The 25,460-nt window shown below is 45.3% G+C and overlaps 1 protein-coding gene across 1 annotated transcript in view; it reads left to right on the top strand.

Annotated features, from left to right (window-relative positions):
* Positions 1 to 25,460, top strand: part of TNR (tenascin R) — a 403,205-nt gene that overhangs the window by 104,041 nt on the left and 273,704 nt on the right. The gene's annotated exons all lie outside the window — the stretch shown is intronic.

Genomic DNA, 25,460 nt, shown 5'->3' with positions numbered 1-25,460 from the left:
CCAACCAGCACCCACATTTCCACTCCACTGAACACATTTCTCTCTGATGTATTCCACTCTTCACACACACTTGGGTTATTGAGATAAAACACTTACCTGAGAAGGACAGACAATCATTTAAGCCAGGAAAGCAAAATGTGAAAGAAGATGAAGCCCCATCAGCAGGACAGATGGCTCAGCACACAAGGCAGAGCTGGGCCTCACAGGTGAAACAGAGGGCAGGGCTGATGGAGAAGTGGGATAAGAGGTGTCGGGCAGCTGGGTGGATGGAATGGAGGAAGGAGACTCAGCGGGGACAAGTGGAGCCAGGGTATCATCACCACTGGCATCATCCCACACAGGAAGCTGATCGTTCAGGGGAATCTGAAGTGCAGGGCGTACTGCTCTGCCCTCCTCCCCAACTTCCTCCCTGCCCCCAATTTAAAGAGCAAGCAGTTTCCAAAATAAAGAAGGGAATTGACAATGGCTGAGGGTACTATGGGCTGCTCACAGTGTCAAGTGGTTTACATTTACTAGTTTATTTCATCCACATGGTTGGCCTTATTTTTATTATTATTATTCCAGTTCAGTGAATGAAAATAACCAAGTCAGGAAGGTCGCTCAGCTGGTAACTGCCGATGCTGGGCTGAACTGGTCCCGCTGATTCCTAAGCCCACATCCTTTGCACGGTCCCTTGCTGCACTCAGAACCAATTCTGGCACATTTCCCTAATTCCTGCCTCTTCTCCCTGGCCCCTCATCCTGAGATAAAGACCCCAGCAACCTGGAGTATCAAGAGGCCTTTGCTTCTTTCTCTTCTCTTCTTTTCTCTGCCTCCCTTCCTCCAATTTCTGGCCAAGAGTTCCATTTATAACATGGAATGTACTGAGAGGCCATCCATTTACTACTTCCCTCATTTTTATGGCATTTGTGATTAAATCAACTCCGAAGTTGTGGGAAGCTTTGGTAATTAAATAATTTGGGTAACAGAATATTTAATTAATTGTAATTACACAAGCCATCTTGAAAGCCGCTTCTATTTTAATTTTAGCACAAGCTAGATTGTGCAAAACATGGTTTTTCTTTGCCACCAATATCTCTTGTCTCTTTTTTTCCCTCCTTTCCCACCATTGTGCTAGCCCTGGAATCTTTACTTCCTTCTTTCCTTGTATTTGGAGGGACAGGCAGACAAAGAGTGCCAGCCATACCTTGGTTCCATGTGCTATGAGTAGGAGGAACACAAAAGGGACATAAGACAAAGTCCTGGCCTACAAGATGCAGATGGTCTCATTGAGGAGACAATCCATAAACACATGAATATATGAATAATACAAAGAGCCCCACAGATGATAATCCCATGGCTGGCATGGAGGCATGTTTGAACAGGCCTTGAGATATATGTAGCATTTTTATTGATAAAAACAGGAGCAAGTTCCTAGGAACCTAAAAAGGTGATCATTATTTCTTTTCTCTGTATCCTCTTTTTCGTTTACTCATGCATCCATTTACTCCACAAAGATTTTTGAGCACCTGTGGATGCCAAACAGTGACCACTGAAATGTCTATTCTGGACCCAAGGAGAGTCCCTGCCATACTCCGTGCCTTCTCATCTGAGCTTGGTGAAGACAACAGAGCTATGGCCCGGCTTTCTGGGTGTTTTAGGCTGGCCTAGCACCGCAGAGCCTGGCTATTCATCATGTCAAGCTGAGCATGTCCTCTGCCGGCTGTGACAGTCCTGGCTGTATCCTCACCTGACCTGGCAGGACCCTGCTGAAAGGATGAGGGCTTAAATCATCATATGGGGGACTCAGTAGGCGAAGCCTGCCTCGTGGTCCCCAAGCCTTTTGCTCTTTCCATCCCCTCTGGGGCTCTGATGTTTCAGGACCCCAGAAAGTACCTTTCCCTAGAATGCTAGGAACCTGACTTCACATCTTGGCTGCCATGAATTTCATTTCAAAGTTGGACTTTTAAATCTCCTCTGGGGACTATGTTTTCTGACTTCCATCATATTGTGTCTCTTAAGTCTTTCAATCAGGAGGAATTCTGATTTTACTCTAATAGGGGACCTGAGGGCAGTGGCTATTCATTCATTTGTGGTTTATATTCAGTCATTTGTTCATAAAACATGCATCGAGCAGCTTCTGTGTGTCAAGCACGATGCTAGGCTTTGTGGGACATAAATGAATATATAATTCTGTTCTTAAAACCCTGGTAAACAAATGGAGTTTACCAGATGCAAAAAAATTACAACTAAGGTAAATTCTACAACATAGGAAGTTACAAGTAAGCGAAATTCTGCAATACAGGAAGATGGAAGATTTGTCTCAATTTGAGAAATTGAGCCAAGTCTTGAGATGAGCAGTAAATTACTATAAAGCAGAGGAGAGAGGTAGGCATAGAGAGAGGGGACAGCTTAGGATAGGGAATGATGTGTCTTCCCTATAAGGAGTTACAGGACTGAGAACTATACCCATGACTATTTGTCCTTTTGAGGGAGTCATCATAATCTTATATGGGAAGGCAGCACAGTACACTGAAAAGTCCTAGTTTAGTCTTATATGTTCAAGGTTTGTGTCACGGACACCAGGTGCTCTGGGTTTGAATTCTAGCTCTGCCACATACTGTCTGTACGGCCACAGCAGGTCAAAAGTTTTCCATCTTGTTGCCATCTGCACAACAGATACAATAAGATCTTGCAGAGCTATTCTTGGGACTTAAATGAGATAAGATGCATCATGCTAAACAGACATGTCACAGAGGTTAAAAATTTATATCTCTTTTATTTTTAATTCAAAAACCTTTATAAACTATTAGTTGTTTCATAAATATAAAGAATTATATTGCCTCTGCAGGGCCCAGCAAAATGTCAACCCTAAATTCATTGTGCCCAGTGTTTGCAGATCTTGGTTTCTTGGTATAGGTTTCTCTTAACCTGATAGACCCAACTTTCAAAGTGAGATAAAACAATCCATTGTTGAAATAAGATGACATCGACAATCATGTAGTAAAAGCCTAGATGTCCTTATTTTTCAGTCTATACCATGGATGCCTGCAAGAATCTTCAGTTCTTTACGGGGAACTGGCCAGCGTTGGAAACTGAGAAACCAGCTCTGCTCACACCATTTTAAATTATCAGGTTTGCTCAGCACTTTTGCCAGAGCTGCTTCTGCCTTGTTGTTAAAGTTGCTTTTTTTGGTTTGCCTTCAAAATTTATCAAGTGAAGTGGCTCTATGGGTAACGAAGCTGCCCAAGTATGCCCACTACACAGCAAAAGCACTGTGAGAGCTTAGGTGATGTTGCCCTTGGAGATCCAGGCGGAGATGCTGTCTCACAGGGTCCATTGGGGCACCTGGGTGCTCATTTACCTCATCCCACCTCGTCTCCTCTAGGGCAAAATTGTGTTAGTGAGGATTATATATTAATATTGCTAACAATGATGGGCAATAATGGCCCTACACAGCTCCTGGTTTTTCTAAATAGTGTGAAATATAATTTTATATTTAAAATTTTTTAATCAAAAATTCTATGTAAAACAGTATACAGGTGTATAAAGAAAGTGCTAATAACTTTCTGACCCCTCTAATTCCATGCAACTGAGATGACCAATGTCCACAGCTTAGTGCATACACCCTTCCACTACTTTCTCAATGTTTGCACACACACACATACATACACACACTCGTGCACATTTTCTTGTTTGTTTGATTTGGTAAATGGAATCATTCACTACATGTTACCCTATAATTTGCTCCCAGTCTATAGAATTGTAGATATAACTGACATATATATATATATATATATATATATATTTCTGTAATAAAGACTTATAATCAGGGGTTGCTGATCAGACCCATGCAATTTTAAATTTATCAGGACATTCTAGGTCATGTTCTACAAAGATTGCATTGTCAACATTTGAGAACACCCACTGCCCCACATTCTTCCCAGTCCTGGATAGCATCAGTCTTTTGTATTGTTGCCAATCAGAAGAACTAGAAATTAATGAAATTAACTTCCTTGGCCCCATCCCTTTCCTCCAGAGTAACCACCTGACCACTGTCTGGGAGCCAATGTCCTGACCCTCTTGTTGGATAAGAATTGAGCCTGTTATTCACAAGCTGTTCAGCTTACCTTTGTTTTGTCAGCAGAGCTCCACTGAGTTCTCAGGTGGAGTTAGGAGCACAAGTAAATTTAGTGTGAAATAGCCCTGACAGCTCTAAAAGGTTGTGTTTTATTCATTAAAAGGAGGCCTAACAGTGAAGCTAAATACCGTGGTAAGAAAGGGATTCCCTAAGCACCTGAGGAGGTATATTTGAAACAGAGGCCAAAACCCTCTTATCTGACAAACCTTCCTATTTGCAAAAGATGAAAGAGTAAGACAAAGACAGAGCGAAGGAAAGATAGAGAGTCCATGTCTTGAAACCTTGTAGGATGGTTGTAGGGCTAGCAGTGAAGTACACAGAGCACTGCCCCTGTGCCTGCTCCGTGGGGAACACCTCATCTATTTTGATGGCTGCTATTATTATCAACTAACAAAAGCAACATAATTTTTGCTAGTGATAGGCACTTCCTCGATAAATTATGATTTCAGGAAAGTTTCCACTAAAAGACTTTACCAGCTTGCAGCTTTTTGGGATAAGACAAGGGTCCCTCTTTTCAGGTATGCCTAAACCAAAGCCTCTCTTCCCCACAAGCAAAATGGGACCTTGCTACTCTTCAGACCTGTCCTCTGAGTCCAAGGTAACCCTTTACTTCAGATATCTGTGCTTGTTTTTTTTTTTTAAAGATTTTATTTATTTATTTGAGAGAGAGAGAGAGAGGGAGTGAGAGATCACAAGCAGGAGGGAAGGACAGAGGGAGAAACAGACTCCTCGCTGAGCAGGGAGCCCAGTGTGGGACCCTATCCTGGGATGATGATCTGAGCTGAAGACGATGCTTAACCAATTAAGGCACCCAGGTACCCCCAAGTATCTTTATTTTTTGAGCCATGGAACCCTCAAGACTTCCAGCTCAGAGACCCTGTGCCCACCCTTGGGTATGCAGTTCAGCAGCTGAGGCAGTGATGCTGCCTGGCCCGGGACAGCTCTGAGTGGTGTAGTAGCCCTGGGAAAGGACCTCTGAGCAGAGGTTGTATCAGGAAGTCCCTTTCCCCAGGACTTAGTATATATCTGAAGTATCTGAAGTTCACCCCTAAGAGCTGGAAACTTATTTACAGGAGGAACCATGTGCTCAACTGCTGTCACTTTTATTCTCTACGGTTATTATGTGTTTCTCTTCATTCACCTTCCTCCTGATTGCCCCTGTTCTTCTTTAGCTCTTTAAGGATCATGTAGCAACAAAGGTAAACTCATACTCCAAGGCCATTTTTTTTTTTAGCAATCATCTAGCTCTTGCTTCTAATCCTATTTCCAATCTATAAAATTCTTGGCTTCCAAATCTCATCTTTGGCCTGAGTTGACTTTGGTCTCTCAGTGTTAACACTTAGGCTCTCAGATTCTTGTGACCCCTTAGCACCCTAGCTCTACCCTTCTGATGCTCAGTGCCTGACCCCCACCTCATGGCTGCAGCAGGATGAGCAAGGCCAGTCTCGCCTGTCCCCACCCTCTCTCACCTCCATTTCTCTACAGCAAGGAAAATTGTTCTTGGTGAGAATGCGCATTGACCATTTCACTGTATTTAAGTTTCTGCAGCCCTTCCTCCATATTTCTGTATTTCTTGTGTTCCTTGGTTGCTTGCCAGCTGTCCTTTACCATGCACCATATCAGCTTGATGTTCCTGCCTGCTCTTGAAAGCCCCAGATGAGGGCTGTGAGCCTGGCATCATTTCCAGTGGTTAGAAACCTTAAAACAACCCAGTTTCCCCTGGGAACCTGGAATAGAAGCATGTTGGCCTGCCTCTGTAGGACTTTTCAGTGCTTCAGGCCCACTGACCATATGTTGAAGCCAAGGGATGGCAAGATCCGTTGTAGGAGATGGAGAATAGGCAATTCCTTTCCTCTCAGAGTCCCTGAGCTCTGCAGACAGCTGGGGCCGGATGTGCCTGCCATGCGGGAGCTCAGGGCGCTATCAGAATCCAATCTGATCCCTCCAACTGGGCTATTACACTCCAGCCCTGATAGGATCACACTCTCAGAGTACAGAGTAAAATTAAATTTGAGAGAAAATGAGATTTCTTTTGTTTTCTGCAGAGTCCGGTAGATAAGCGTTATGACTTGATCTTGATGGCCATAGAAAGCCTGTTGTGGGCTCAGAGGAATCTGATAGACAAATTGAATGAATGGGCAGTTTCTTTGCTTTCCTCCTTGGCACTGCCCCTGGGGATAGTGGACTCCTCTTTCCATCTCCCTCTAGGCCAGCCTGGGGCCAAACTACAAAGCACCAGAGAGGAAACTTGTCCCCATGCCCTCTCCATCCCCACCTCTGTGGCTCCTCCTCCGTCCCCAGTCCCTGCTCTTCAGTGACCAGAGGATGGCTGCAAGCTCCCAATCCTAGCCCTCGCTAGAATCCACATGATCTCATTTGAGCTGAAATGTTAACAGTGGCACAAAAAAATGGTTAACTCTGTACCTTTTCCACTTAAGCCCTTTTGAGTAGCCTTCCAACAAAGGCACATCTAAGCCACAGATTTCAGAGATCCTGATGAGGCTCTGGGAGATGTTTCCACTGCCCCAAATCACAACACTTGGGCCCACTCCCCTGGGGAGAAAGAGGCCCTGAGAATATGTTTTCCTTGCCGGCTCCTGCCAGCATTTCTGAGTGTGGGCTGCAGAGTCATTGCATCAGAATCACCTGTGATGTAGGTGCCGGGCGTACTTTCAGTCCCCTGCCCAGAATTACTAAGTCAGAATCTCTTCCAGGGCTTCCAGGGAAATAGCCTTTTTAATGTGCATTCTATGAGATTCTCAGGTGCTGTTTGAAAGCCACTGACTAGGAGGCATTTGCCCCAGTGATCCTGGTTCTTTCAAACCATCACATGTCTGATGGGTTATCCCTAGAGTGACAGAGAGAGTCGGCTCCTTTGGCCCTAACTGACCTCCCAGGGGATGTGATGGTCAGGGACAGGGGCTTCTTAGTCCCCTCAGGCGCTCCAGCAAGAAAAGCTGAGTTTTTCCAAAGAACATGTCTGGACATGTAAAAATGTTAGGAGAGTCTCAGGTTAATCTGAATATAGGACTGATCTTACTTATAGGTGGGCAGTGATGATGGTAATTATAATTTCAACCGCTATCTACTGGAGGTCTTTCAAGTTCTAGGCCAGGTGCAGATTATTCATAGTTATCATTTTATTTAATCCTCTCCATGTTCTTACATGATATCATCTTGCTCTTTTAGTGCTTTTTTTAAAGTTTTTATTTATTTATTCATGACAGAGAGAGAGAGAGAGAGAGAGAGAGAGAGAGAGAGAGGCAGAGGGAGAAGCAGACTCCATGCAGGGAGCCCGACGTGGGACTCAATCCCAGGTCTCCAGGATCACACCCCGGGCTGAAGGCGGTGGCAAACCGCTGGGCCACTGGGACTGCCCTCATCTTGCTCTTTTATAGATTAGGACACTGTGGCACAAAGTCACGAAACTAGTGACAGTTACAGTAGTAGAATCTGAACCTGAACTCAGCTCCATCTGAATCTACTAACTCCTTCCAGGTCGATGCAAATGTATAGAGCCAAAGCCCTTTCTCATCCACTGTTCTGAGTTTTACACCAACCCTGTGAGGAAGACAGAGTAAGTTTACAAATGGGAAAGCATGGAATGGAGCCATTCCCCTTTCCAGGCCAGGTGCTGGGAAGAAACACAGTTGGGATTTGACCTTGGCATTTTACTCCTAATTCAGAGCTTTTCTTTCTTGATACTCTGCTCTGGCCTCCTGCACCATGCATATCAAGTTATATACAAGAGGAAGCAATACTATTGCCTTGAATTAATAAGTCTGTGAGTTTCCTATGGCTGTCATAACAAATTACCGCAGACTTCATGGCTTAAAACAAAATGTTATTTTCTGAAGGTCAGAAGTTCAAAGTCAAAGTGTTAGGAGGATCTAGCTTCCTCTGCAGACTCTAGAGAAGAATCCTGCCTGGCCTCTTCAGCTTCTAGTGGCTTTGGAAATTCATTCCTTGGCTTATGGACACATCACCCCAGTCTCTCTGTGTTGTGTGGCCTCCTCTTCCTCCTCTATATCCCCACACTCCGGGAGTATAAATACACTAAACTGATAAGAAAGCATACACAGTTCTTCAGTTTGATTGATATCTCAGTTGCTTTTTCCCCAAGTCCTGACTGAGGGCTGCCATGGGGAATGATTTTTGATGAGGGTAAGGAGCAGGAAGGGATACTTTTGGAGCAAAAAATTTTTCAGGTTAGAGTAACCTGAGTAGGTAACTCTGAGAGAAAGATCAGAACCTAACCAGAAGGTGCAGAAGAGAGGATACAATCTGATCTCTCAGGTACCTATGGAAAGGGAGCTGGAGGTGGGTGGAATGGTTTTGGAAGCCTCTAATCCATAGCTATAGCCTGCCTGGGTGGGATTTGGGGGGCTTTTAAACAGTTGTAGGTATTGAAGTCTGTTTCTGGACTGGGGGAGGATCAAGGGAGAAAAGAGAAATATCACCATCTTAGTCCATTTGCAGATCATGTACATCTATGGGGAGATGAACAAGGGTTGGGTTGGGTGCAAACAGGTTAGAAGCCCCAGGAGTCCCAGAAGCCAGTGCCGGGCACAGAATCAGGATCTCCACAGCAGTTTAGAGCTGCTCTGGCTCTGCCCTTGCCTTCTCCACACCCCTCCAGTGAGAAGGCTGGAAAAATGGGGCAGCCCTCTAGCAGCAGAGACATTCTCTAGGGGAAAAGCAAGGTTGCAGCTCTCTTGGAGAAGCTCTACTGGGCTCAATGTTGCTCCCACTTCTTGTAGCACCTGCCAAGCATGAAGGCTGGGCAAGGACAGGGGGGCAGCTTGGTGGCACTGAGGTCTCTGGTAATTCCTGATCCAAGGAAGGGGTGGCCTGCAAGCCAAGAATACTGCTTTCCTCAGATGCTACTGGAGACCCAGCATGGGCCCGGGCCAGAGAACATTCCCCACCCCAGCCCAGAGTTGTGTCATCCCTGGGCCCCCTTCACAAGCACTTACACATTCCTACACATTCCCTTTCACCGTCCCAGCTTCCGGTTCTGATACAGTTCTTGCATCCATGGTATTTCCTTTTCTTGACACTTGGGAGGGATGTCTTATAGACAGAATGGGCAGAAAAATCACCCTGTTGTTTTTCATCATTGTGGGTTATTTGAGAAGAAATAAAAAGACATCAAAAAGGATTACCAGGGCTGAGGTGGGAATCGTAGAAGCCAGGTTTGCAGCTCCTGGTGGCTCCTGGGAGCTTTCCTAGGTAAACAGTGGTCTCTTCCTCTTAGGGTACAAAGGGTAGTTAACTCCTTGGTGCCAGGGCATCAGTATCCCTGGTTGAGCTGAGGGTGAGACCCCCTGAATTTGCACCCATCTGACATTGCCACAGAAAGCTGGGGAAGTGCTCAGCGGTAGGCTGCTCCCTGCTCAGGACTGGAGAACAGTCATCACACCGTGATTGTGTAATAGAACACAAGGGGCTCTGCAACTCCATTTCCTCTGTACTCTTCTCTATGAGCTTCTTGGTGGCTTCCCCCGTTCCCCCCAGGAACTACTACTGTTCCCTTTAGCTTCCTGTGTGAGCTTCCTGTAGCAACCATGTGGCCTCTGATTCCCACCCCACCCCACCCCACTCCCCCACCCCCTGCCCCCAGCCATATTCCTGTTTATATAGTTCTTCTCAACCTGAATGAGCACTAGGGATGCCACCTGTCCCAGCTGGGCCACGCACCTGCAAGTGCCTGATTCCCTGTCACGCAGCAGCATTCCTGTAGGAAAACAAGAGCAGGAAAGACTGTTCTGCCTCACATGCTCCTTCCTCATCCTAAGTTTCTAAGACTCGTTTATCCTCCAAATATTTGTTTAGCATTCAAAGTTCTACATGAGGTATGGAAGATACAGAAATGTATAATAACAGTAACACTTAACATTTACCCAACACGTATTATGTACAAAGCACTACGCTTTAGTGCTTTACGTGGGTGATCTCACTCAGTGCTCTTCACAACCTCATGGATCGAACAACATTATTATCCCTATTTGACAGAGGAGGAATCCAAGCCTGAAGAGGCTAAATAGCTTGCCTTAAGTGTTTCAGCCAAGAAGCTGTGGGATGGGGATTTGAACTAGGGCAAAGACTCAATCAGGAACCATACTCTTAACCTCTGGGCAATACAAATCTGTGCCTCCAAGGTGCTTATAATGTAGCAGGAAAAGACATGACAATCACAACTTGGCACATGCTGAGGGTTTCTAAATGCTTAGAGAAGGGATAAGGTGACCTGGGTATTAAGGGTGGGGAGCAGGGAAGGGAGGGTGGCAGGAAAGTTTTAAATGAGGTAAAATTTGAGGAAGACATTGAAGAGTGGGTAGTAATATTAACAAAGACCTTATCAAGCACTTGCTATGCATCTAAAGTTGGGTCAATGATTTATATAACAAGCCTTTGAGGTAGGACTATGATTAACTCATGTAATAGGTTTGGAAATTGAAAGCATAGAAGAGTTGAGTGTAATTTGGATAGATGCATCTGGGAGTAGGGGCAATGAGTGGGTAGGGGTAGGGAAAGTATCCTGAAATTCACAGAGCCGGAAACCTCAGGGGTGAGTTTGAGGGTGGTATGGAGCAGTTTGGTAAGGATGTCAGCTCCATGCAGGGAAGCAAGAAAGGTCAGATGGCGATGCAGACTAAGGGTTTGGACTTAACTCAGTGGGCAGTGAGGAGGCATCAGAAGATTTTAGTATATAGGCTGCCAAAGTGAGCACGGCATCAGAAGATTTTAATCAAGAAGATGAAGCTGGCAGCAGGATTCAGGCTCAAGTGAAGACAGGGAGTGGAGCAGGGGGCCTGTTACAGTAAATCATGTCCATCGTTTGGTCAACAATATATATTGAGTTGCTGCAATGTGCCAGAATAGAGTGGCCAGCCAAGAAGAAGAGTTCTTGGCCCTCTCACAGCCGACAGTTGAGGACAAAGCCAGGGAAGGCCTGAATCAAGGCAGAGCAACAGCAGAGGGAAGAGGGCTGGGTGGTAATAGTATTTCATATTTAGAACCAGCAGGACAGTTGGGACATTCAGGCTGCTCTCAGCAGGTGAACACGGAACATGCCTGGGGGTTAGGGGCCAAACCATCTGGAAATGACAAGTCAACTTACAAAGCGAGTTAGAGTTTAGAAGAGATTTTTTTTTACTCACACAAACTCATTTGAGGTTGAGTTCACATAAAACGGCATTTCACACACCTGGCAGCCCCGGTGAGGGGCTCTGAGCCCGGGCTGCAGGAACGCTGGACACCAGAGGCTAGCCTCGTGCAGAGCATGACCCGTGTGACTGAATTTCATCAGCACATCCTGGGCCCTTAGTCTTTGAACCACCTACTCAACCACTGCTCTGCCAGACTGGGCAGGTGTGGCTCATTCAGCTGCTCTGCTTCTCTCCTCTCTCTCTCCTACTGCTTTGGACTGTGGCTCTGCTTATTAGCAGCTCTGCTGGAGGGGTGGGAAAGGGAATAGGAAGAGCTCCAGAATTCAGACTAGTTTCTTTGGCTCATCTTGGTGACTCTGATGAAAGCTGGGTTGCAGAAGCGGAGCAGGTCGGGGTGGGGTAACGTTGCTGGTTCAAGCCTGGGTGTTACACATCTTCTGTCAAGTTCTCTCTGCCTGTCTCAGGTCTATCAGACTTCAGGCATCCCAGTCCACACCCAGTAGAGGCTCTATAATGGGTTGGTGATAAAGCTGAGAGCAGTCCTCCTAGCTGGTAGTCCACACTCATTGCTCTGAGCTCCTTAGGCTCTTTGCATACATTACTTATTACTCTCATACAAGCCAGGGGGTGAGGCTTCTATGCCAGAAATTCCCTCTGGGCCCCTGAAATCACTTTATGGACTTTGGTGCCTGTACAGCCAAAGAGAGAGTTATTAGCTAAAATGACTCCATCAATGTGAAATTGCCCATTGTGACAATTACACAGCACTCTACTTTCCATTTAATCCCCCTGTCTCATTTCATTGGTGAGGTAGCTTTTATTAGTCCCATTTTATAGATGGGCAAATTTCAGCTGGGTGATTTACACAAGACACTGGGCTACTAGGGAAGAAATGAATTGGAATGAGTGTCTTCTTAATCCGAAGCCACTGTGATTCCCACCCCAACACACAGTCTGTGCGTTTGCACTCTTTTAGTGGTGACTGGCTCTGTTTACTGTATTTTTTCTGAAAGGGCAGAGAAGGGACATGCATTTGATTTCCACCAGTTTCCTGAGTACCACAGACCTGGCTACTCTCCTAGTTCAGCCCTAGGCAGTGTTGGGTCTTGAGAGCAAGTTCCACTACACGCCCAGAGCCTTACCTCCTCATCTGTAAAATGGGGTTAGGATTGGATAATCTTCTAAGACTCTTCAGGTTCTGAATGCTGTGCTTTCACGGCTACTATGAGTTCACTCCCTTCTTAGATTCAAAGCTAGTTGTAGCGGGTACTTGTTTTCTCCCCAACCAGGCTGGCCCTTGATAGACTGGTTAGCTCACTTAGATTTCTCCTGTCAATACATCAGATCAATTATCCATGTGACTTTTCTGGTCTCCCCAGACTAAAGTGATCCTGTAGTGAAATGATGATGATGATGATGATGATGATGATGATGTACTTGCACTCTGAGGAAAGTGCTGGAGGGGCCAGTCCTGGGCTGGGGCTCTGCACAGTTTTGTGTGCTACAAGCTGGTAAAGGCTCTATAGGTACTAGATGTTCCCTTTGGCCCTTTAGGCAGCAGGTGTCAAGAGCAGTGGCTGCCAGTGGGGATGCTCTCATGGTTGAGCATTGTGTCTGTCTTCTTTTAGGAAGCCAGACTATCTGAGATGGCCCAAAAGGGATGTGGAGTAGACTACTATGGAGGAGGGGCCTGAAGGGAATGGGTTCTTGGTCGTTACGAGACCCTCCCACCATCCCAGTGCAGCAGGGTCTTCTTTTCATGGAAGCCACCTCTTCTCTAGTTGCAGAAGCAGCTGCCCTTCCAGCCTAACCCAGCTGGGCCATGAGGTCGGTGAGGCACAGCTGTGCACTAATGAACAGCCAGATGGAAAACCAAAGAAGCACGTCAGTGCCTGATGAAATCCTCAGCTCTCTAAGATGAATCACAGCCTGTAGGCTGGGTGCTCCTGGGCAGAAGGCGAGGGCAGTGTTTGATGAATGGCAATGCCCAAGTGGAGCTTCACATAGTCTTTGCACCCAGGTCAGTGGCTTGCCTAGGCCATATGTTCCTGGAGGTGACAAGCAGCTTTGGGCTTGTCGGTAGACTACAAAGCAGGTGTATTCATGCCAGCCAGGTTGGAGACTCTCACTTCCTGCTGTAAGCAGTGACCCTATGGCTTTGGGAGTGGGTTCTCCTATGGCAGTGCTCCCAGTCTTGAGAAGGGCATCCACCAGCAGGGTGGGCAAAAGTGAACAAATGATTTCCTCTTAACCAGCTGGGATGGAGATCCCCTCGTGAAACAGAGCTGCAGTTTAATGGCATGGAACAAAAGCAGCTAAGTGGTTGCCAATACGCATCCAGCTGGCATCCAGTTGAGTCCCAGAACCATAGTAAAAACAAGGGGAGGAGGGGAGAATAACCCGCCCTGCCTGGTTGATTTGTGGCATCTGCAGTGACACGGCATTTGTATTTGCCATTTCTCTCCAAGAGGAGGTGGGCTCCAAAGATACCACTTTCAATCTCAAGGCCAGACATGTAATCGCCTGCCATTACTCCTTAATTACATGGTAACTACTACACCATTACTTTCTAACTCCAGTCTAATTGCAACTCACTTCTGATTAGTAGCAATAAAAATACACAAACAGGGTCCGAGATCGATTTCCATAAAACTTACTGGCAGCCTAAGACAAGGAATGCAAATATACAAATTGGGTGACTGCAGGGAGCCTGCCCCAATAATCATAAAGAACATTGGTTGAGCTTGAACTGTCCTCCCAATTAAGGAATAAGAGTGATTTGCATGTAGAGGGGAGGCATAGGGACCTGTATTTTAGTAGGCAGAGTGCAGGAGAGGGACATGGAGGTTTGGAGCCCAGGGTCTTGAGATCAGGTTCTAACTCTTTTATTTATGATTGTGTCATCTTCCCTAAGCACTACACCTTCCTAATCTAAAACGGGTAAAATACATAAAAACTACTTCACAAAAGTAAAGATTGAAAAAGATCATATTTATGAAAAAACTCTGTGAAATAAAAGACGTTGAGTAGTTAACTGCTGCTATTATTTTTAGGAAGAGGAACGCCCCCTTGATAGTGAAAGAATGTGAAGCCATTACTTCGAGGTCCCCAGCCAGTTCTTCTCAGACTTTAACATGCATGCAAATCTCCTGGGGATCTTAGATTCTGATTCAGTAGGTCTGGGTGGCACTGAGATTCTTCATTTCTAACAAGCTCCCTGGTAATGTTGTTGCTACTGGTCCCAAGATCACACTATGAGTAGAAGGCTCAAGGCCATTCTGACTCAAGGAGCAGCTGTGGCCCATGACAGGAGGTAGGGCAGGATGAACACATGGTCCCTGATGGGAGCCAGCACTTGTGGCAGCCTCTCCTCCTGGCGCAGACAGCAGCATTGTCTGGAAGCACTAACACGTTAACACAATGTGAGTGCTCCATATCCAGTGGGATAAATCTTCATGGGGAGAAGACAACAGGAAGGTTATGAAGAAAAGAGGGGTGTTCCTATATCGGAAAACTCTCCACATATGAGACAGCATGGTGATCCTGCTCAGGGGCCCCAGATGGACCTCTCCCTCTTCAGAATCTGACTGCAGAAGGGGGCTCAGGTTACTATTTGATGGAAGGAAGAGGTGAGAAGAGGAAAGAAGAATGGAGGAGTGGAAAGAAGAAGATGGGAGGGAAGGAGAAAGACAATTCTTTGGAGGGTAGTGGGAAGAGTAGACACTGCCTTCTTCACATTTTTGTTAATGGCTGACACTGAGAAGGATGCCAGAATTATAAATGGTTGAAGCTAGAAGGCATCTGTGAAGTCATCTTTTTCAACCTCTCATTTCACAGTGTAGAAAACAGACAAAGTGCCTTTCCTGCACTCATACAAGGACTCAGTGGCAAAGCTGGACTAGATCCTAGCTTCCCCGGTTCTCAGTGCTGTCTTATTTCTCATGCTCCTCATACCAAATAAATGAAACTTGCTTCATGTAACGTCCTTACATGCCAAATGCCCAGGAAGAATGGAGGCATGGCAGTTGGAACACAGTTGGAGCTACCATGGACTGTACTCCCCGCCTCTTGACTCTTTGCTGAACCTCTTGATGCCCTCAACTCTGAACACCACCTATTTGACTTCTGAGAGAAGGCTCTGGGTTTCTTCTGTTCCCATACTATATAGAGGAGAGGCCAGCTACCCCAGGACCCCAAACCCTCAAAGTTCTGTTTCAGAATGGTGGCCCCTTTCACATGCCTGGACCCCACAGCATACCTGGAATCACCTGTCAGTATCTGGAAGGCATGGGCACCTGGCGAGGGATAAGGGATGGGGGACAGTGCCACTTTCTCAAGGAGACATCTGGTATCCTTAAGTGTTATGGTACATCCCAGGCAAGGCGGTCACAGCGGGCTGGTGGAGGACACAAAGGCAGGACCAGCAGGAGGAGGAATGTATCGGCAGTGAACACAAGGGCATGGTGAGAATGAGGGGCAAAGTGACCTGATAAAACTGTCCTTCTCAGTTCTTCGGAGCAGAACCCTTAGAATCCAGAAGACGTTTGGGTGTGTGGGGAGAGGTGACAGACTTGGAAGCCAGCTGGCCTGTGGCATGTCTCCTGGCAGGCTCTCTGCTCCATATAGGAAGTCAGGAGCCCATGGTGGAGCAAAGCATATCCACATGCCATTCTCTAAGTCATTTTAAAAAATAACCCTAACGTATGACCTATGCTACGTACATTAGGTGAGCAAATTTAATATAAACTCACATTACAACATCAGTTGTGAAACTCCTAGCAGTGAGCATGGAAGTTATTAAATATCCTTTTAGCAAAGACGCCAGTGAGATTCCTATTATATAGAATAAAATCTAAATCCACATGAATGTGACGTGTTTTAGAAGCCTAATTTAAGGGTGCATGCTATGTTCATGAGACAGAGTATAAATGAGGTGTTTAATGTCTCAGATTTGTTTCTTATCTCTATTTAGTACTACTAAACACGTCATCACTGGCGAGGCTGGCTTTATGTTGATGCTCCTCTTTATACACTGGCTTCATGGTCAACTCCTCGCTAAGGAGGGTGCTGAAGTCAGAGAGGTTAGGAGACTGTCCAAAGTGACTCAGTAAAACAGGGTTGTCCTGGCCTGGGGCTCCCACATGCCTGGGTTTATACCAGGACATAGACCAACTGAAAATAGAAGTCGATGGCAGACTATTTAGGCTCTGGGTCACACCAGCCTCATCCAAAGATGAAAGGTTCACAATTCTGTTAGCAACTCTCGTAGCCCTCATTGACCCCTGCTGTCCTTTCTTGGTCTCCATTAACGTAAGCAAGCCATTTCCCTGCTGCCTCTCTGCCTCTCCTACAGCCTCAGGAAGGCTGGCTTCTCACTGCCCTCAGTTACATGGTGGGGCCCCTGATGAGTCCAGATGGTCCTGCCTCAGCTACACTCCAGGCTGCCTGCTAGAGGAAGGGAGCCCATGGTCCTTTTCTGCTCCATATTTTTGCCTGTGGCCCCACTGTGCTGTGCATACTACATAACCTGCAACTACACAAGAAAGACTGAGTGCTGAGAGTCTGTGTTGTGCACATGTGGTCCAGGTGACGGCAGGGTGAGGCGGGATTTATCCTGAGGAGCTCCTGTGACAAGGTCTCCCTTCTAAGAGGCAGAAAATACCAAGGAGAGGTATTTAGATAGTGACCTGGCAGGGGGAGGCCTGGAAGACACGTGGTTGCCAGGGCAGCTGCCCCAGGTCCCTGCCAGAAGCAGTGACGATAGTGTGTGCTAGAAAGAGACAAGGATTCAGGCCCCAGGGAAAGAAGAATATTGGGAGAATGTCTCTAGGTGCCCCAACTTTTAAAACTAACCAGATCTGATAATGATGGAGATAAATTCCTGGAAAAGTTGGAAGAAACAATCAAGAAAGAAAAAGCATAAAGAAAAACAAGATTCCCCGGAGGAAGCAGGAAATTGAAACCTCCGCCAAGATGGCGAGAAGGAGAACATGGCTGAGAGAGGAGGGGAAACAACACCTGCTTCCTCAGGCCAGAGTGTCTGGCTCACTCAGCCCAAGTTCAACATCAGCTCACTTCGCTCCCCCACCCCCACTCCCAGGCTCACCCCCAGCACACTGGGCAGGATGTTCTTTTCCCCAGGGCCCCCCTCTTCCCCACCATATTGCAGCTGATAACAAAGGGATTTGGGTACAGTATACCAATTCTTTAGTGAGACAAATGACAAAATGAACATAATATGTGAGATGTAACAACGAACACTGAGTATGCCTGCTACGTACATCATCTCTAATAGTAACGGCAGTCGTGCAGGTGAGGTTTGGAAAAGTCAAGTAACTTGCCCAAGACCACACAGCTAGAAAGTGACAGAGTAGGTTTGACTGGGTTCATGTTTCCCGGGCACTTGCTTTCTTGTAATACAATAAAAATCTCTCCGATGGAGGTGGTGGAAATTGAAAATGGGCACAGGTAGTCATGTTCATCTCTGTAGGAGGCATTTAGTAAAGTTTGGATATAGACTGAACATGCAGGATGCCTGATTCCGTTCCAGTCTCTCTTGGCTTTGCCGACAATGTTTACTCCAGAAAGGGAGAGAGCACTGGTCTGACTTGAAGTCCCTAAGTGGACGTCAGAGGGCCACCTGGCCAGGAGCTGGTAATGAGACTGCAGTAATGGCAACAAAAGCAAGCAACTGGACAGAGAAATAGGACCTCCAGCCCCAGAGAACACAAGAGCAGGCCGGCCGTGCAGGATAGGGCCAGTGGTAACAACGATATCAGCTGCATGGTTGAGGCAGCTCTGCTGCCTCGCTGGCTCTGGAGCAGGGTTGGCAGGGAGGGGTTATGTGTACTGACTTAGAGGGTTTGCCAGTTTCCACATAAATGGTAAATGCTCCCATCATGGTCAGTTTCAAGCTACCAATGTGATGTCAACTGGCTCACAAAGTGTCCCCCAAATTTGGCAGTTGGCTTTTACCACTGGACCCAGGAAATGTTTCATGAAGGACTTAAACCCTGGGCAGGAAAACAGAACCTACCTACAGAGACTCCGAAGTCTGGACAGGAATCATGGGAATTTGGAGAGATCATGCCTCTGTATTAGAGCACCATTCTAGAAAGATAGTTCTACTTAAACAATGCCCAGGGGGAGATCCTTGCAAAGTTTCTCCTGGCAGCTCTTTCACTGGTTTCCAACTCTTATCAACGTACATACAGATCTAGGTATGCAAACTGAATACCTCCAGTCACAAATTATCGATCAATCCATTTGCTTATCAAACATTTTTTTAAAGACTTCCCAAGTGCCAGTCCACTGTGTGGACCCATAGATTCTCAACTATGCACATCTTGAGGGAGGGGTCATGTTCATACCTCAGCACACACCACAGTGCCAGGCACATAAAAAACATTTGTATATCTGTTGAGTAAATGGTTGGGATGAAGCTCATTAATGGAAAACATAATTTAAAGAAAAACAACATATCTTTAGAGAATGAATAAGATTTTATTTCCCCCACACTGACTCTTCTCCTGTCTTTCTCAGCCTTTGTCTCATCTCATAAGTGGTTTGGGATTTTAAAGGCATCACAGAAAGATTAAAGATACATTTGTCAAGGTTAGGAGGTCCTTAATTCATTTGTAAAATAGCTGCATTATTTTATATGTTGAGAAAGGTGGGCTTTTTTTCTTTTTTCCTAATTGAAAAAAAAAAAATCCATCAATGCCAGCAGTAGAATGCTCAGGGGGATGGAAAGTCCCAGTGTTTGGCCCTACCTGTGGATCCAGCCTTTGAATAAAAGTGCAGAGGCTGGACCCATTGACTGGTGCTGGTCCCTGCAGGGCATTTTTGAGAGAAGGCCATTACCCATGACCCGAACTTCCCCTATGGAGTTCCTAAAAAGTCACCAGATATGCAAAGACAGGGGACCCTATAAGAAAGAGACTCAGATATCCTGAGTAAAACTATGGGGTAGTTTAGAGCCTTAGGACCATCTTTGCTGGAGCATCCTTTAATCCAAGACAGAAGAAACCAACGGGTAGGGAGAGGTGGGGTGGGGTCCAAAGGTGACCCCCTGGCTGGTATCTCTGTGCTCTCAGGAACCTCAGGAAAGACAAGGGTGGATGGTAAGGAAATGTACCTAGAGCTCCCCATGCCCCCAAAACCCAACCTGGAGGCTGCTTCTCCAAAATCAAGATTGAGAATGTTTATCAAGCTCCTTCCTAGGAAGGACTCTAGCTGGTGCCTAACAGATGAAGAACTATATTATCTAGTCTGTGACCTCTAAGGAAAGAATTATCTCAGGGCCCCAAGGAAGGTTGGGTATTAGATATAAAACATGAAACATTTTCAATTGCTGCTTGTCTGCTCTTTGTCGTTGTCTCCCCCACACACATTGATTTAAACTCAATCTACGGCACTATTATTTTCCTCATATCACTATTACAGGATTAATCGTGTTGTGCTATATTACTTTGTATGTCTGTCTCCACTGCTGTCTGCGAGCTACTCAGGGGCAGGAACTGTGCACTGATGTGTTTCCAGAGCCTGGAACAACCCTCAATACACAAGCAGTGTTCTAAATGCTTGTGCAGTGAACCAATTAATTCATTTGTTAATGGGTCAGCACGAGGAGAAAGAGAAAGAGGTCAAGAGAAGAAGGGAAGGGAATGGAGACCAGGATAGATGCTTGGAGAGCAAAAATACACCTGAGACAAGGGCCTTTGGTGGACATCACTCCACACTGACATGACAAAATGAAGAATGGTCCCAGGTGATCACAAGCCTTGGAAGATCAAAGTGGTGCCACTGTTTTCCCAAACGGTGGGCCAGGTTAAGTCACTCTGCAACTTTTTAGGTTTAAATAAATAAATGCCATCAATGAAGAACCAAGCAAAGGGCAAGGAGGAGGGGATTTCAACAGACACATGAAAGGGTGACCTTTAAAGTAGAAGCTGCGTGAGAGCATCTGGGTTTCCAGGCCAACAGGGAACATTGAGTAGCCTCGGTGATGAAATGATGTAATATTCCCACAGGACAGGAAGACACCATTGAGGCACCTAGCACATAGTTAGTGCTCAGGAATCCTGTCCTTCCTCCTTCTCTTCTTCCCTGCCATTCTTAAGAGTCAAGATGGAAACATTTCCTCCAGGGCCCTCAGAGAAGCTGGAGGAGATAGTCTCTGACATGTGTCAAATTTTAAAAATCCAACTTAGTAAGGGGACACTACTAGAAAGAATTATTTCAAGAGTTGAGAAAGGAGCTTTTGCAATAGGGAGACCTCTGTAACATAGATCCGCAAGCATCCTGCAGAGACTAAAGAGTGTTCTCATCCAGGGAGGAGCAGACCAGGCTAGAGAGAACCGGGGCTGGGGATGTGGGCTGGAAGGGTGGTATGAAGGGATGGTAGAACAGGGGATGAGCCTGAGACCAGCTCATTCTCAGGAGGGGCTTTACAGAGTTGAATGCTGACCAAAGTTCAGGGACATGGGGGAGAGAAAGAAGCTTACCCAAAGTTGGGTGATAAGCATTTTGTTCAATTGAGCAGTGGGGAGAAGTAGTCCAGCTACTTGGTTACGAGGAATCTAGAGGATCTGTGTCTAGTCCTGACATAGGTAAACAAGGGGGGCAGCTGCGAGTCTTAGTTCAGACATCTGGAGAAGGTTCCTGAAACAGCAAAGGATGGGGTATTTCTGTACCTTCCTTGTTTTCCAGGACCACAGGGCTCAAGTAAAACTCAGCGCTGCCAGGTATAAGAAGCCTTCTTTACATTGACCCTCATCTGCAGAAACCAGGAAGGTTTTGCTCTTAGTGCTATTTTTCCAAAGGTGGTTGATTATGTAATTTGTCTGGAACACAAATTCTGCTTATGATCAAGCATCATTTAGGGCTCTGCTTGTAGGACAATGGCTTTTCGTTGTAGCTTAATCAATTGGCCTTCTGACCTTTACCTATGCCTCACATGCCATCTCCGTCAACACTGGGTCGGCCCAGTGTCACCCGGCCAATGACAGAGATTGTCTCTATGCCTGCCAAGTAAAAGCCAAGTCCCAAAAGAACATGGGGACATCTGCGAGGTACTCCTGAGGATGGACACCTTAGATGACACCACTGCTAAGTCCAGCTACTATTTCTAAAACCCTCAAGTCTCTGCAGCCAAAGACTGTTGAAAGATCTATTCCCCAAATCACCTCAACCTCAGCAGTTGTTGTAAAAAAGACAGGAAACATGGACCCCTTTCCCAGTGTTTATTTTTTTCCTTCTTTTTTATTGATTTATGGCCTTTTATCCTCACTCCCCTCTGCCATTCTTTTACCTCCATAAGCAATGATTCTAATGTGTTTGATGTATGTGTATGTTCTTGCAAACTATGTGTATTATCAATCCATGTTTTATATTCATGTAAGTCAAATTGAGTATTAAATTTAACTCCAGTTTTTACTTCCTTTACTTCACACTGTGCTTAAAGGCTCCATCTGGGCTACTATATGCACATTTAGTCTATGGCTTCCTCCTGGCTGCAAGTGCTCCATGATGAGCATGTACTATGTGTGACTTATCCATTCCCAAGATCAAAACTCAGAGAATCCCCACCACACCTCCCAGCAAACAGTGCCGTGAGGAGGGGTCTAGCACATGCCTCTTTGTGGACTTCCAGGAGAATTCTTTGGAATGTGTGCCCATAGCAGATTGGCTCCAGTCAACTGAGGACTACCAGATTGTCCCCTGAATGGCTATACCAAACTACACCCCCACCTGGGGGGTTGAGGGTTTCTATAGCCCACAGCAGCCAATACCTGCTGTTATCTAGCTTTAGAATTTTTATTGCTCCACCAGTTTAAAATGGTGTCTCATTATTTTACTTTGCATATTTCTGGTCACTAATGCACTTGAACAGCTCTACTTTTCCTTACTATACTTTGGGGTTTGGTCTTTTTATTTCTTATTCTTATCCTCTGCCTGTTTTTCTGTTAGATTTTCTGTCTTTTTGTTGTTGATTTACAGGAGCCCTTATACATTTTATACATCAGTCCTTGTAATTTTCAGATATTACAATATTTCCTCTCAATATCATCTGTCAATTTCATACACATTATTCATAGATCCCTTTTTTCAATCAAATTCAACTTCTTTTCTCCCCTATGCCTTATATTTTTGAAATTTTGTTTAGGAAGTTATTCCTCTACCCCAAGATCACAGAGTGATTCTCTTACATTTTCTTTTATCAACCTTTTACTAAGCATTGCATTTAACCCTTTAATCTACATGTTCTACTTTGTGTGATGCTCACTTAAAGGAACAAGTTGTTTTTCTCCAGAAAGTTACCTGCAGCAAATGGTTAAGATAGGTCCATGAAATTGACATTATCTTGTAAGCAATCTGTCTTCTCCCCCTTGATTTCTAGCTCCACCTTTATTGTATATTACATTTCCATAGCAATGTGTACTATTACAAAGTTTCCTGATTAGATCCACTTGTTAGAGAATAATAAGGTGTCAGAAGATTTCTTGAAAATGGAATCAGCAAAGGCCTCCTAACCCCATAGTGCTTCCAGGGTGAGCTGCACTAGAAGGAAGGCATGTGCAGACTGCAAAGCTCTTTGGTGTCTTCTAGTAAGGCACAAGGGCTTCAGGCCTGAGAGCCTCTGCTGTCCTTCCTCTGACTATAGGACCAACCAGGCTCAGCAGGAGCTAGTATTAGTTCATTGGCTGCAATGTGTTTGAAACTTTCATAAATCCTCTAAGGAAAATAGCTTCCATGCCTTAGGAACATCTCATGAAGTACTTAGTATTGTCTCAATTGTATAGGAAATGGGGGGAGGGGGAAGGACAAATTAACTTGTACCAACCAGTCTGCCCAGAGCTCGATTTGACCCTAGATATGCTTAACTCCACTACTGATAACCCTTCCTCTCCATTATACTGCTCTTCATACACATTTTTCATTCTTTCCGACAATGTTTATTGATTTCTGGCTGTTATAAAATGTTGTGCTTGGGAAGCTATGTGCTTAGATAAGAATTCTGTTCATAAGGGACTTCCAGTCTAATCTGGAAGATAAGATGTATCCACAAGTACAATATAGGTTGGAAAAGCAGAGGGGCTTTAGAGGACCATTAAGTCCTATGGTTGCTCAGAGTTGGGAAGAATGCTTCCAACCTATGTCTTTCCAAAGAAAGTACCCATCCCATTAGACTTCCATGTATGTTGTAGTCACAAGTCTGAATGTTGACTATTGGATTGCATAAATGCTTAGCAAAAACCTAGTCCATCTAGGCTTTTAGGAATTAAAGGAGATAGCATCAATCTTGCCTGAAATATCTCTCTCAAGCCACTTGCAAGTTTGACATTTTGCCTACAATCCCAAAGCCACTCAGTCTCAACAATTCTCCACCACTGGCCAAAGGAAAGTTTACGTAGAGGCCAGAAATACTAGAGATATAGAAAGGAAGGAACAGGAAGAAAAACAATAGGCAGATATTTTATTAATAGAATGAACTCTATACTAACTTTTTAGATTTGAAAGATGTCATAGATTGGGATCCTCAGAGGCAGAGCCCAGGACAAGGACTCATGTGAAACTCACCCAAGAGAACCTAGTATGAGAGAGAAGGAAGCAGAACAGGGAGGAGGAGGAAGCCAAGCAAGTGATATTTCAGGTAGAGTTCCAGTCTCAGCCTGATTCTTCAGGGGAGCCCTAGAGTGTGCAACTCAAGAGTTTGTTCAGACTTGAAACAAGGTTGCTTTCATGCTCCTGCATGCATTAGGCACTGACTAAGGGCCAGGGAGAGATGAGTGATGGAAGGCAAACTCCCAGGCAGCCCTTGTGGTCCATGGGCTGTCCTCAGAAGAGATCCAAGCACAGAGAACTAGAGGCTTATGGAAACTGAAAGAAGGATGGAGCCTGGGTAGAGCATCAACAGTGCTGCTGCAATAGGGTCTGCAGTGTATCTACTATAAGTTCAGGAATTCTATCAGCTTGTAGACAGTCCTAGGGAACCTCAGAGTTCTTCCTCAGTTTACAGGTGAGGTGAGTCATTAACATTCATTAACGTATTTTCCCAGAGTTATGTAAACTAATTTGTGATAGAATTAAAATTTTGGTTTCCTAAATTTGACCAGGACTCTTTCAACTACATCTTACCACCTCACTTCCCTGCAATGACCACAGCCCTTAGAGCAGTAGAAGCACTTGCCAACACAGTAGGTCATATGTTTTATTGCAAGTGTATCACTTCCTGCCAGAGTCTGGCTTCTTTTAAGCCCAGCATCCATCCTTGTGGTCCCTGCTGGTCCATAGAGCAGCCCAGTAGAAAACAGACTGATCCCCTTGACAGTGAACCCAGCAGTCATCTGGAAGACTTATCTGAGTAGTTAAGGAGACCTTGGTGCCTGAAGAAGGCACTCAGAAGATGACAGGTCTGAATAGTCTGACAAATTTTTATTGCCCCCAAATCTCCAGTCCCGTAAGTCATGAAATAAATCTCAGCCCACATCAAATAAATGATTGTCTGTTTAAGAAGGAATGGGTGGATGAAGCAAAGAGTGCACAACATGCCTTCGCCTCTTCTTTCCCTCAGCTCTGTATCAGGGAGTCTTCGAGTCAGGACTTAGCCTAACCCTTTCCAACACCGAATCTCTCCTGCCAACTCCCCTGATAGATAGCCAGGCCAAAGAGCAGAGAACAATCCGGAGTTAAGCCTGCTTTTGAAGAATCGTGAAGACAACCAGGCAGGAAAAAAGAAACTCTGAAAGATGAGAAAGCTGTCATGCTTGCTGGTTGGGCAGGTGAAGTGACCAGCAATTCCTTAGAGCACTAAGGACTTATCAGCAAAAGGAAAAACAAAAATCAATTGGCCAGATAATCTTAAAAGAAGGAAGAAAAAAAATAATGCAAGTGACTAAAGCGATGGGAAAGGAAATTTTAAGATGTCTTCTCTGGTCTGCCATGGCATAATCTGTGCTTCCTTCATCTTTGCATTTAACAGACTGAATTGTAATTGTCCATTTGCTTATCTGTTTTCCTGGCTACAAATGCCATGTTCCTGGTGACAAGGACTCTTTTTCATTTACCCTTGATGTATGCCAGGCCTAGCACAATGTCTAGGACATAGCAGATCCTCATTATATATTTGTTGAATGACTAAGAAAAAATAAATGAACTGGCATTTT

This window comes from Nyctereutes procyonoides, unplaced genomic scaffold (genome assembly GCF_905146905.1).
Source record: "Nyctereutes procyonoides isolate TBG_1078 unplaced genomic scaffold, NYPRO_anot_genome, whole genome shotgun sequence".
NCBI classification, from domain to species: domain Eukaryota; kingdom Metazoa; phylum Chordata; class Mammalia; order Carnivora; family Canidae; genus Nyctereutes; species Nyctereutes procyonoides.
The sequence above is the reverse complement of the archived record's forward strand: the minus strand, read 5'-3'. Positions and strand labels throughout refer to the sequence as shown.